Consider the following 14,371-nt stretch of genomic DNA (forward strand, 5'->3'; position numbering starts at 1 on the left):
GACTATGGTTTTGTTTGAGCCCAAATACAGCACTATTTTCTTTGTCATAGGACAATGTTCTGAAATAATTCTTATGTTAGTATTGTATTGAGATGATATAAAGTTCGCCAGAAATGTTGTCAATCCAATCCTTAAATAGTGAAAACATATCTGTTTTTTTCCAATATATACGCTGCATTAGTATAGCACCTGATGCTTTTGGAACACTAACACAAAAAATATTTAACGTTAAGAAAAGAAAATTTAAAATAAGAGCTGTTATATCAGTTTAATAAACTGAGAATTAAATTAATATTGTGCAGGCCCAAGTAGGCACAAATAAATTAATACAGTTCACATCCTGTGATTTATTCATATATCTCGTTTTCAAATATTAATATTGAAACCCTACGCAAGACATTACTGCGTAGACAGTTGTGGAATGTCTTCATGGTCCACTTAGTATTTAAAACTTCTCAAGGCGATGAAGTAAGTATCATATCTGACTGGGTAATAATAATTGTCTATAGAAATGTCCTTTGTAAAACACTTTGGGTGAAAGTTTTATATAAACAAACATTTAAATGATAAAATACTAAAACATTCTCTCCACATCTGTAAATGTGTGATGTTTTCATTTATTGCTAGTATTTTTATCAAGACGCACAACAAAGCATCCCTATCCGAATAAGAAGTATGGTAAAACAAAGAGGTTGCTTTGCTGGTGATCAAAGGAAGTGATTTCACATGACCTCTCACACCCTGCTGTCACAAAAATTGATATACCTCTTGTGTCGAATCCCTGAGATTCATAATAAATACTGCAAAAATGTAGTCTTCCAACAGACCTCAATTGGACACAATATTCTTGAGATCAGGAGGTTTACTGTGCGAAAATCCTGCATTAAAGCAATGGTTCACCCCAGCAAATACTTAACTATTGCCGCCAGACACAGTGATACTGCAGAACAGCAGTAGCTTTTTTTTTAAACAATTCTTTATTAGATGGTTTTAGATTTGACACATACTTGGCCTGAATCCAGATAAGGTGAATAAAGCACAATTAGACAAGAACGCATGCAACGATAAGTAGGAATTGACAAGCTAAGCACTGAGATGTGAATTGCAACATAGAATTTGACCTGGGATAGACAGGTGAATAAAGGGCGATGGTTGACTGTAGAATGGAAGAAAGCCACACTATCAGTATTAGAAATAGGAAATAATTGATTCACATAGTGAGCCACTGCAGGAGGTTTCCATATACTAAATAAATACAAAAAGGACTCCCACATGACCTATATTTCTTTGTTGAAAATTGCTCTATGGGGCTATTCACTGTAACCCCATAACAAGATAACAGCCTAACAGTTTTTAAAGCTCATATTTTTTTTTAAAAGCCTTTTTTTCATTAAGATATACATTAAAGTTCTTCATAATCATTATTTCATCATTAGTATCAAAAAAATTAAAAAAATTGATTTTTATATAAAAAAAAATCTTTCAACGTTTCTTGCCTATGCATATGTCAATATCTTCATCTAATGCTCAGAGTCAACATGGCCAGTGTCATCAATTTAATTTTCTGGCGTATGAAACCCCTTATTAATTAACCATACTCTCACACTAACTGCTCATACCAGCAAACATATCCTCTCATTTAAACGTCCATATCACACCCCCCTAGAAGAGTAACATCTACTGGATGTTACTTTTCAAGGGGTGTTGATACTAATGATGAAATAATGATTATGAAGTGTTTAGGCTTTGAATTACATTATTTCCTCACCTGAGAAGTGCATATTACAAGTATCACCTGCAGAAATCATTTGTTACTTGGTCATTGCTAATTTCCTGGAGACGTCTGTACAGTATATTTTTATTGAAAGTCTATTAGGTGGTCACAGTAGTTTTTGCTGTGGAGATTAAGGAACTATGGGGCATATTATCAAGGGGGTTTATCTCCGCTTTTTTGGCTTTAAAAGTCAAGAAAGCGGAGATAAAATTATCTCCCTATTACAGAGGTCTTCAAACTTTTTGATGCCGAGACCCCCTTGTAAAACCTTTTTAGGCGTAAGGACCCCCTTACGACAAAAGATTCTAGAAACTGGTACTCCTCATCATCAACAACTATCGACAACCATAAATGCGCCTGTTAGACCTCATCACATCCATCCATCCATCATTCATCCACCCACACTTTCACACATCCATCCATCCTTCATCCATCCACCCTTTCATCCTTCCATCCATACGTCCATCCTTTACCTATCCACCCATCTATTCATCCACCCACCTTTTCACACATCCATCCATCATTCATCCATGCAACCTTTTACCCATCCATCCATACATCCATCTTTCATCCATCCACCCTTTCATCCTTCCATCCATACATCCATCCACCATTTCACCTATCCATCCTTCATCCATCCACCCTTTCATTATTCCATCCATACATCCATCCACCCTTTCATCCATACATCCATCCTTCATCCACCCACCCGTTCATCCATCCATCCACCCATCATTCATCCCCCTACCTTTTCACACATCCATCCATGCATCCATCATTCATCCATGCAACCTTTTATCCACCCATACATCCATCCTTCATCCATCTACCTTTTTGTCCTTCCATCCATACATACATCCTTCATCCATCCACCCTTTCATCCATCCATCCTTCATCCATCCACCTACCCTTTCATCGATCCATCCATCCATCCACCCATCATTCATCCCCCACCTTTTCACACATCCATCCATACATCCATCCTTCATCCAGCCACCCTTTCATCCATCCATTCACCCATCATTCATCCACCCACCTTTTCACACATCCATCATTCATCCATGCAACCTTTTTATCCATCCATACATCCATCCTTCATCCATCTACCTTTTTGTCCTTCCATCCATACATACATCCTTCATCCATCCACCCTTTCATCCATCCATCCACCCACCCTTTCATCCATCCATCCATCATTCATCCATGCAACCTTGTATCCATCCATACATCCATCCTTCATCCATCTACCCTTTTGTCCATCCATCCATACATACATCCTTCATCCATCCACCCTTTCATCCATCCATCCACCCACCTTTTCACACATCCATCCATCCTTCATCCATCCATCCACCCTTTCATCTTTACATCCATCCACTCATCATTCATCCACCCACCTTTTCACACATCCATCCATTCATCCATCCATCCACCCTTTCATCTTTACATCCATCCATACCTTTTTGTCCTTCCATCCATACATACATCCTTCATCCATCCACCCTTTCATCCATCCATCCACCCACCCTTTCATCCATCCATCCATCATTCATCCATGCAACCTTGTATCCATCCATACATCCATCCTTCATCCATCTACCCTTTTGTCCATCCATCCATACATACATCCTTCATCCATCCACCCTTTCATCCATCCATCCACCCACCTTTTCACACATCCATCCATCCTTCATCCATCCATCCACCCTTTCATCTTTACATCCATCCACTCATCATTCATCCACCCACCTTTTCACACATCCATCTATTCATCCTTCCATCCACCCATCCATCCTTCATCCTTCCTTCCATCCATCCATCCATCCACCCACCCTTCATCCTTCCATCCACACATACATTCATCCTTCATCCACCCACCTTTTCTGTGCCTCTCTCATGGGGGTGGGGTCAGTATCTCTCTGCGTCTTCTTCCTTCTTCTTCCTCTCTCATGGGAGGGCATCTCTGTGCTTCCCTGCTTGGGGGGAGGGCTAGGGGGGAGCAGACAGGCTGTATAAACACCTCACCGTGAAGAACAGTGTCAGGCACATTTCTCCTGCACAGGCGCCAGGTATGAGGGCTCGTGGGACTTGAACCAATGACTGTAATGTCCTTCTGCTGTTTACTATGTGTGTTTGTAAAGCGCTGTGATACCTACGGGTTAAGCTAGCGCTATATAGAACGTAAAAAATAAAAATAAACCCCACAGCTAAGTCCATTGATTGAACTCAAAGGGCTACAGCCTCCTCCACCAGACCCCCCCCCACTCCCCAGCACGTGTAAGTGAGCCCGGCTGAAACAGCTTCGGGACACACAGAAAGGCACACCCGAGTACTTCACAGGTCTTCAGAAGACCTTTACTTGTTAATGAGGCGTGAATTAGGCCTCCGCCGTGATCACCCGGCCTCAATCAGCCTGACGCCAGGAACTGCTGCACGCTCCAACAGAATCTGCGACCCCCTTCCCAGGACTCCACGACCCCCCTGGGGGTCGCGCCCCACAGATTGAAGACCTCTGCCCTATTACCTAGCTGTCGCTAACACCAGTTAGCGACAGCTAGTAGGAGATAGTGACCATCTTGGGCCCCACTTTGCATGTCAGTGATATTTATCACTAATGACATGCAAAGTGGGCGTGCCGTCGCTAACATCGCTATCTCCTATTACCAACTTATGGAGATCTTCGCACTAAGCGCGAATATCTCCAAAAGCTAACACCTGCCCTGAGCAGTTCTTAGCCATGTTATCCAATGGGAGGTGGATAACATGGCTAAGAGCATTAGCTCGGTAATGCATGAATATCGCTGACTTTTCTGCGATATTCATGCATTGCAGCCGATTTTTATCGCATTTGCGATAAACCTTGGTAATACCAAGGTTTATTTGCGATAAAAATCGCCGCAGCTCAGCGGTAAATTTTTGTCTCTAACCAAGCAATAGCGATAATTATCGCTATTGCTTGGTAATATGCCCCTATGCTACCTGACATTTTCAACAAGCATTGGTAATGTTTTGGTGCACCTATTTATTTAATAAAGAGCTGTTTTCATCCACCATCGTCCGGGAGTAGGAAAGAAATCCTTGATAGATAACACAGGAGTGGAGAGGATGTGGCGCAGTGGCGAGATCCGCTAACCCAAGAGCTGAGGAAACCCGGTTCAAGTCTCGGGGTGCCGCACAACATCCCATGATTCTATGCAAACCACTTAATCACTCCGGTTGACAAACTGTTATATAAATATGCTGCAATAGTACACAAAAGCCAGTGTTCTGTAGTCCATGTCTCTTCATATGAAGGTGTTGCAGGAGAGCATACCATTTGGCTAGGAGGTTTGTTACCAGCACTGATTCAGCTAGGTCCAGTACATTCACAAACCTTCATAAATTGGAGCTGGAAGTCAACAGGTTTAGTTGATGATCTATTTTAAAGTGAACCCTCCAGCTATCAAACCAAGGAAGTCTTTAAAATTGCTGTTATATTCTCTGAATGACTTCCGATTTTCTACTCTGTCTTCAGTTTTTCTCTGAGGTTTGAAAAGCGTACTCAAGTCCCATGTATTGACTTTTTGTGTGAAAGGAGTCAGACTTCCAACAAGTGTATCGACTTTCATATTTTTAAATATGGAATTGAATGAGTAAGTCTACCAATATACCAAAGCTCTGCCTGCATTCTTTTAGAATGAAAGCAGCTAGGCATTGGTGCAATATTCATCCTTATGAGGGTAGGAGCCCAAATGTGTGAGTCTCAATCAAGATGTGGGAGGTTCCTGGTCTCTGGTTTGACCAGCACTCAGTTGGTAGGCATGTAATTAATGAATGAATGCAAAAAAGGAGGGGGCTCCAGGTTACTCAGGGGAGAAGAGTTAGCTTAACAGCTAGGGCGGTCGACCTCGAATTTGGTGAATAGGACTTGAGTCTCGGCAAAGACGCTGAACATCCTGTGATTCTGGGCAAATCACTTAATCTCCCTGTACCTAACAAAAATGAATGTGTGATCATGTAATGCAACTGATGCTATGTAAAGCGCTCTGATACCAGATTCAGGTCAGGCTTGCACTATATAAAATTCTGTAAAATAAATTAAAAAACAAAAAAGATCATGAAGAACTTTAATGTTTATCTTTATAAAATAACGTTTTTCAAAATAATAAGAAAAATATGAGCCTTAAAAATTGTAATGCTGTAATGTTGTTATGTGGTCACAGCGAATAGCCTCAGAGCAATAGCCAATTTTCAACAAAGAAATATAGGTCATGTGGGAGTCCTTTTGTATTTATTACCCCTTCCTCACAGACCTTAAATCTACTCACAGGGGGTACCCTTATAAGTGGTGTTCCCATATACTAAGCCAGTATATGATGCAGGAGTCTCGATACATTTTGATGGCAGAACTAAGAATCAATTCTGAATTTTCTATTCAAGTATCCTTGAAAGCTAACAGTACTAGGTATAATTCCAAACCTGTACACACTAAGCATTCAGTGAAAGCATCCTAAGTGTGTGCCTGGGCAGCAATATAAATGATAAGAGATCACTATCCTTTTCTAACAATTCTCCTCATATCCTCTTTGTAAGGAATCAGCTTTTGTTTGACTGGTGTGTTAGCCCTGGTCAAGCAATAGCCATAATCCCTGTCAGGGTGATCTGCAAACAGTCACTTAAATTAAACGGTGCTTAACCTTGGGTAGCTTAGCACAAAAAACGGTCAGGCCTAACTTAGAGGAAATGTGTAAAGTGTTTTTGTAGCACAAAAACAGTAATAAAGTGAATACACAACACAAGAAAATTCCCAAATCAATGACTAAAAAGTGGAGCCAATTGTAATAAATAATTTGACACCAAAACGTAAAAAAATCCACTCAGTAGTACTGTAGATATGAATTTTAAAGATTTTTATTAAAAACTAGCACCATCTAAATCAAAGTGGCAGAAGCGGACATCTAGTCGCGCGAGACTGGGTCATAGTCCAAAAATATGGCCAACCACAATGAAGTGTGGGTCAGGTACAAATAGTAGGTTGAGCCTGGTCAGTGCTTACCTGCAGACTTAAAAGAAATTTTGAAGAAAAAGACTGCAGGCGGTGTCTGAGGAGGGAGCATTGATGTCAGAAAGTCGCTGGATGAAGCTACAGTAAAGATTCTATGTTTAAACGTATTCTCTTTTTTGGAAGTAGAAAATCTCCAGCTGGACAACGCAGGAAGCTGTGGTCAACAAGAGTGCCAGGGGGTTGGATACTCCTTTGGCGAAGGACCGCTGAACAAAATTTGCTGCTGCGGAGAAGAACGTAGTGGGAGCTGCCACAAAGTCAGGCGATGCACCTTGGATGGATAGATGAGCAAGTTAATCCTGGTATTCTCTTTGTTGTTAAGCAGTTTTTAGCCTATCAATTTCTGAATTCTAAGGGCCCCATCAGGATAGTGGGCGGACTGCCCCCGCCAGGCTGGCGGTAGCCACCGCCGGCCTGGCGGGGGTAATCCACCCGCCATCCTCACCTAAATGACCCCCCACCATATTAGTATGGCGGACGGACCGCGGCGGACGGAAAGACCGTCCGCCGCTTTTCTGCCCCGGTCGCCTTGCGACCGGGGCGGAAAAGGTCTAATATGGTGGCGGTGTCTAATAGACACCGCCAGCCATATTAGCATGGGCTTGTTTAGATGCGGAAAGGCATGCAGTCTTCACTTTGGGGGCCTGCTGCGGGCCCCAAGAGTGATGGAGAGGAGGGGGTTGCACACGGGGGGTACCTGTGGTACCCCCCTGCATTTGCATAAACAAAGTGGCAGGCACCACGCCGTGCCTGCTGCTTTGTTTATACAAATGCATACGTGCATTTTTAGCATTGTGGCGGGCGGTGCTCAGAGCACCGCCCGCCACAATGCTAAAAATGCAGGATGCGCCTTCCACAGTGGCGGGCGCATCCTAATACACCCCACGGGACCCCCACCCATATGGCGGGCGGTCCCAATAACCTTAGTCCGCCTGCCATTCTAATGACCCCCTAAGTTTTGGATTTTGGCTATCTGGGCACCTTTAGCACCACAAACAAGGGTTTGTGCTGGGGGGCCCACTTGAGGGGGTTAGGATTAATTAGGACTGGGTCCAGGTGCGGTTTCAAGATGGTGGAGCCTGTTTTGTCCATCTTGCTCTGAACAAGAGGCCAAAAACTTGCCCTTGGAAGCACTCCAGTAGTCCTGAGTTCAGGTGAAGAAAATTAATTACAAAAATTGTTTTATTAATTTTAGCTGCAAGTTGTTGGGTTTATAGTATGCATGGGCATAGTTCATGGAGTTTTGCTAAGCGGAACTCCGCGAAGTTACAAACAAACTCTGTGAAGTTCCGCTATAGGCGGAGTGCAGTGCGAACTGCAGTTTGTGCTGGTATTCCTGCCTCTCGGGTAGAAGCTCTACCCAAGCAGCAGCTCGCATTCGCAAACGTATAATTCGCGGTCGCAAACTTACCATTCACGATAGCAAGCAGGAAAAAAACTCCGCTGCACATCGGAGTGCAGAAAACTCTGCAAACTCCACGATAGGAACAAAATTCACCGCCCAGGACTAGTTCATAGGGGTAAAGGGTGGGAAGTAATTTATGTTTAATTAATTGATAATTAGTTGTTAATTACTAATGATTAATTAATTGAAAATTAAATATGGCATTTGTGTAATTAATTTTAGGTGTAGGTTGTGGGGTTTATAGGGACAAAGGGTGCTAAGTAATTTTTGTTTAATTAATTAAAAATAAGTTGATCATTAATATTAATTAATTAATTTATATTTAATTAGGGTATTTGTTTATATTTTTGGTGTGTGGGTTTTATTATTATAGGGGCACAGTGTGGGGAGTAAATTAATTTTACTTACTTTAAAATTAGTTATTAAATACTATTCGTTTTTAATTGAAAGTACGTTTTAAGTTTGTAATTAATGTTTTTACAGTTTCATTTTAGTTGTGGGTAGTGGGGATTACAGGGGTAAAGTGTGGGAAGTTAAATACATTTCATGAGTTGTAAGTTGTTTTTTAATTAATATTATTTCTTTAATTGGTAATAATTATATTAGTAAAGGAAGTACTTGTTTAACTTAGGTACTTTGTGAACATAGGTATGGGTTGTGAATTGTGTGGTGTTACATTAAAAACATCTGCAAATAAGTGAATTAAAAATAAAAGATTAATATCTTGTATAACATTTGTATTGACAGTCCTAAAAGTGACTGATAAATAACACATAATAAAAATAGTACTGAACTTTATACTGGTATATTGAGAACCTGTGAAACTATGAGAAGGCATATAGTATAAGAACAATTTTTTTAGAAAAAAGAGAGAGAAAAAAAATAAAAGAGATAGAGAGAGATATGTAAAGAAAAAGATAGAGAAAAGGAAAGGAAAGAAAGGAAAAGAAAGAGACACTATCGGATATAGAGAGAAAAGTTAAGTTGAAGGTGAAGTCAATGATGGATAAGTAGTAAATGGTAGCCATAGTAAATTAGATTTAATTTGTAAATGAATTAAAGCATGAGGCACCGAAGCAATTCTATGTTCATCACATATTAAATTCCACGAGAGTAAAAAGGACAACTTAGAGTTGTCTTTCCAGCATGTTAATATAACCTTAAATGCTACAGCAATAAATAGATCAAATAGAATTGATTTAAAGGTAGTTTGATCAAAATCAGGCGATACTATCATCAACAAAATGCAAATTACTTTTTTCAATATTTATGGGCCTGTTAAACCAGATCCGGAATTTTGGCAATCTATAAAAATGAAACTATTAACTGTATCTAATTCTAACGTAGTGGTGACTTTAATAATTGGTTGGAACCTTTTCAGAGAGAAAATTCAAATGTAAATTTAAACCAGACAAAACTCACAAATCAGTCACGTATTGATTACATTTTAATTTCCAAATCATTTTTGCCTTGTCTCCACTCATCAGAAATTGGATCTAATTTTATTTCTGACCATGTTCCTGTATCTACTTCCATTGATCTATCCATCACCAGATGCAAACAAGGCCGATGGCATTTCAACAATCACCGTTTATCAGATCGTACTTTTATTTCAGAAGCGACCTCCTTTATTAATAAATTTTTTGGAATTGAACAACTCTTTAGATACCTCAATCCATAATAATTGGGATGCATTTAAAGCATCCTTTAGAGCTTTCACTATTGCTTATTCTTTAAAGAAAAGAAAGCTAATGAATGACAAATATAAAGAAACCCCTAGCACTAATCAAAACTCTAGAACACAAGTATTTCTCTTCCAAATCCTCCTCAGAAAGTATAACTTATAAAATCATATTAACAAGCAATGTACTGTAAGAACAGTCAGATGCTGGTATCCATTCCAGGAGAGGAGATATTATGTATATAAAGTTTAAGTTTGTCAGGATCATCTAATGAACCTGATCATCCTTCATGTGTGATTTTGCATAGGCATGGATGAAGAATTCCATATTGAATATTAAGCTGTCTCATCTGAGGACATAGGGCAAGAAATTATTTACGTTGAGCATTTGTTGCGTTGGATACATTCTGGGATATAAAGATATTATGTCCTGACCAGATGAGCTGGCGTTTAAGTCTTACTGCCTTTAGGACATGCATGAGCTCGGTAAATTCCAAGAAAAGCATCATGATTCCACATGGTTTATTTGAAGTAGGATGGAGATGACCAAGACGACTCCCCTGTATGTTGAAGGGAGATGCAGATGGCTGGAGATCCAAAAGTTCAGGCAAGAGCTTATGTTGGAAGGAAACCATATCAGAAACTTCAATATTTTCCGGACGTCCGTAAAGGCGTAGATTATTCCTACGGTTACGATTTTCAAGATCCTCCATGTGTATTTTTAACTTGTGAATTTCTTGTTCTAATTTCGGAATCTTTGAAGAAACATCTTGTAAGTCGCTTACTTGTTGTTCTAGTTCCAAAACCTTTCCCTCCATGACAATCCATCTCTCCTCAATCTGTTTTAGCTTTTAATTGGTAGTGGACATAGAAGGTTGAAGGCCACGTACTTCGTCTAATATAGATTCAGGACTGGATTGTGTAAGGAGAGAATAGGAGAAGGTGGATAATTTGTATGCCTTTTCGGTTTAATACCAGAGGAAGAAGATCTGACAGTATGAAGATCGCTAGCCTTTGTGAAACACTGAAAAGAGCGATTTATATAGCACAGCGTTGGACGAATGAGTCTCAAAAATATAGTAGAAAAGGAGTAGATCTTGTAAAGGTGAAGAAGTTATATTATCAAAGACCTCAACACGTGTCACACCTTATAATAAGAATATTGAGCAGTAGTAGCAAAAGAACCTGAAGGAAGGTATATCAAATATCATAGTAGGTTCCTATTTAAAGATGCATACTTGTCTCCCTGCCACAGAAGATATTGAAATATTGTTAATGTGAGCACTTTTATAAGACAGACAGTCAATGTCCAATCATTTTCTCAGATGAATGAAAGAAAAGAAACATTATCGGAGCAAAGATAAATCTGAAAACAGGCAGAAGGAGAAAAATATGAGTGGCTCATTATAAAATGGCGGGAGCGCTGGGTGATGTTGGTCTCTCTGAAGTGATGGTGTTGCTGCAGCCAAGCTCCGTTTATTGTAGGTGGCATCAATCCCAGGTTAATAATGGTGCAGCCATACTTGTTCCAGAAGTTATTAAAATATAACATGTTGTGCAAGTGAAATAAATTCTGGCAACTAATTGGGTGTGACACAGTAAAGAAAGGTCAGTTGACCAGGCTGGGCATTAGGGAACTAATTGCACTTGTAACATTTTTAAAACAAAAAAGGACCAGAGGCATGTTTGATTGAGGTATTCTGTGAGGAAAAACGGGCTGCTGTGAGAAAGAACGCCAGTGCCGCAAACAAAATGGCGGGCGCACGTGATTTTACGAGCAGAAACTCACCGCCCTGGCAAAGGGGCTCAAAAACTGGTGTCAGGAGCGCAAATATCGGCTGAGAGGCTCACCGCACCCTCACAGATCCATTAGGGCAGTCCGCGGTTGGTAAATCAGCCAGATAAGTCTCCAAATCAGCAGCAGTCGCGCATCGCTGCAGAACTCAAACAGGATCTGCCATGTCTCTTCAGCGCATAAGCATTCTAAATAATTTTTTATTACAAATATTACTTTGTTTGGAAATTTTTTTTTATTTTATTTAACATAATATTTGTAGGTATTTGTCATATGTATTTAATATTGTAAGATGTTATTTTAAAATGTAATAATAAATATATTTGTTTTTTAATTTTTAACATATTTATATATTTATAATTTTAAAAATATATATTGTTATTGATTTAAAAATGTTGTTTAGTATTTAATTTTGAACTGACAAGCTTTTGAATACGAATTGTTACTCCTCTGCAATCCAACACTTTCCCTACTTTTACAATTATTGCAGTGGGAATAGAAAATTGTATCCCGCCACTATCCAACACTTTCTCTAATGTTGCACTCACTGGAGTGGGAATAGTATTTTTTGCCTCTGTGCTACCCAAAACTTTCCCTACTGTTGCAATCACTGGAGTGGAAATAGTAATATTTACCCCTCCGCTATCCAGCACTTTCCCTATTGTTGCACTCACTGGAGTGGGAATAGTAATTTTTACCCCTCCGCTATCCAACACTTTCCTTACTGTTGCACTCTCTGGAGTGGGGAATTTAAGCTTGAAGATTTTTAAATTGTTTAATGTTTTAATTTATAATACAATGTTTTTTTAAATTAGATTATATATTATTGGTACACACATCTATATGTAAATCCCAATTCCTCGGCTCAAACACACTTCTTCACGGGAAAGAGATGATGCAGACCCGGTTTACTGGTGCTGATTTTTATTTTCTTATACGCTCTGCACCAACCGGCATAACGCGTTTCATCCTTCCAAAGGCCTCGATCAAACTTTGCACCGAGTACTGGGTCTGTTTCCCATCTGTTTTAGCTGTGGACTGCAGTGGCAAAATCTACTGTATGTATATATATATATTTTATATATATATATATATATATACATATATTACCTACTGGCGGTCGCCAGTAGGTATATATAGTTAGGATTTTTTCTCTATGGGATTTTTGAAAATTCTATGTCTAATAACTTTGCCGTTTGTGGACGGAATTGGCTGAAATTTTCAGGAAAATGGCACATTTTGTTTCTGAGCAGCCTTTAAAAATTTGGGGGGGGTTCGTCAAGGGGGGGCCGAGAAAAAAGGGGGGTCCCAAAACGCGTTTTTCCCATGTTAATTTCCATAGGGCGGTTGGCCTCACTTTTAGCCCGAACGGCTGAATGGATTTGCACGAAACTTGGCAAAATTGTAGGGACTGGTAGCCCGATGTGCCTTTTGTAGGTCTCAATATATGTGCTCCAGTGGATTTTGAGAAATTAACGTTTAAAAAAAGATATATATCTGTAAGCGCGGACCGGGCAGCGGCCTAGGACGCGTACTTTTCGCGCAACGGAGCTTTGTGAAGCGAAGCTGATTGGTTCTCCGGCGTCTGTCAACATTCCAAACAGTCCGTAGTGGCCGCAAACAGTCCGTAGTGGCCGCCATCTTGTCTCTCGGTAGGATCGAGAGACAAGAGGAGGCCAAAGCGAAGGGGCAAATGACCATAAGGGGGAATAGTAGATCCTCGCTGACCCCCTAGGTTTGATGTGGAGGTTTTAAAAGGGCCCCGCGGGGCAAAAAAAAAAAATTATAATAATAATCTTACGGCTGAATGGATTTGCACGAAACTTGGCAAAATTGTAGGGACTGGTAGCCCGATGTGCCTTTGCTAGGTCTCAATATATGTGCTTCAGTGGATTTTGAGAAATTAACGTTCAAAAAAAGATATATATCTGTAACAGCGCACCGCTTCGCGTACTTTTCGCGTTACGGAGCTTTGCGAAGCGAAGCTGATTGGCTCTCCGGTGTCTGTAAACATTCCAAACAGTCCGTAGCGGCCGCCATCTTGTCTCTCGGTAGGATCGAGAGACAAGAGGAGGCCAAAGCGAAGGGGCAAATGACCATAAGGGGGCATAGTAGATCCTCGCTGATCCCCTAGGTTTGATGTGGAGGTTTTAAAAGGGCCCCGCGGGGCAAAAAAAATAAATAATAATAATAATCGAACGGCTGAATGGATTTGCACGAAACTTGGTAAAATATTAGGGACTGGTAGCCCGATGTGCCTTTGCTAGGTCTCAATATATGTGCTTCAGTGCATTTTGAGAAATTAACGTTCAAAAACAAGATATATATCTGTAACAGCGCTCCGCTTCGCGGAGATAAAATTATATCTGTATTACCTAGCTGTTGCTAACACCAGTTAGCGACGGCTAGTAGGAGATAGCGACCATCTTGGGCCCCACTTTGCATGTGAGTGATATTTATCACTAATGACATGCAAAGTGGGCATGCCAAGATGTTAGCGACTGGAAACAGTCGCTAACATCGCTATCTCCTATTATCAACTTTTGGAAATATTCGAGATAAGCGCGAATATCTCCAAAAAGTAACAGCTGCCCTGAGCAGTTCTTAGCCATGTTATCCAATGGGAGGTGGATAACATGGCTAAGAGCATTAGCTCGGTAATGCATGAATAT

Source organism: Lissotriton helveticus, chromosome 1_1 (genome assembly GCF_964261635.1).
Source record: "Lissotriton helveticus chromosome 1_1, aLisHel1.1, whole genome shotgun sequence".
NCBI lineage: Eukaryota > Metazoa > Chordata > Amphibia > Caudata > Salamandridae > Lissotriton > Lissotriton helveticus.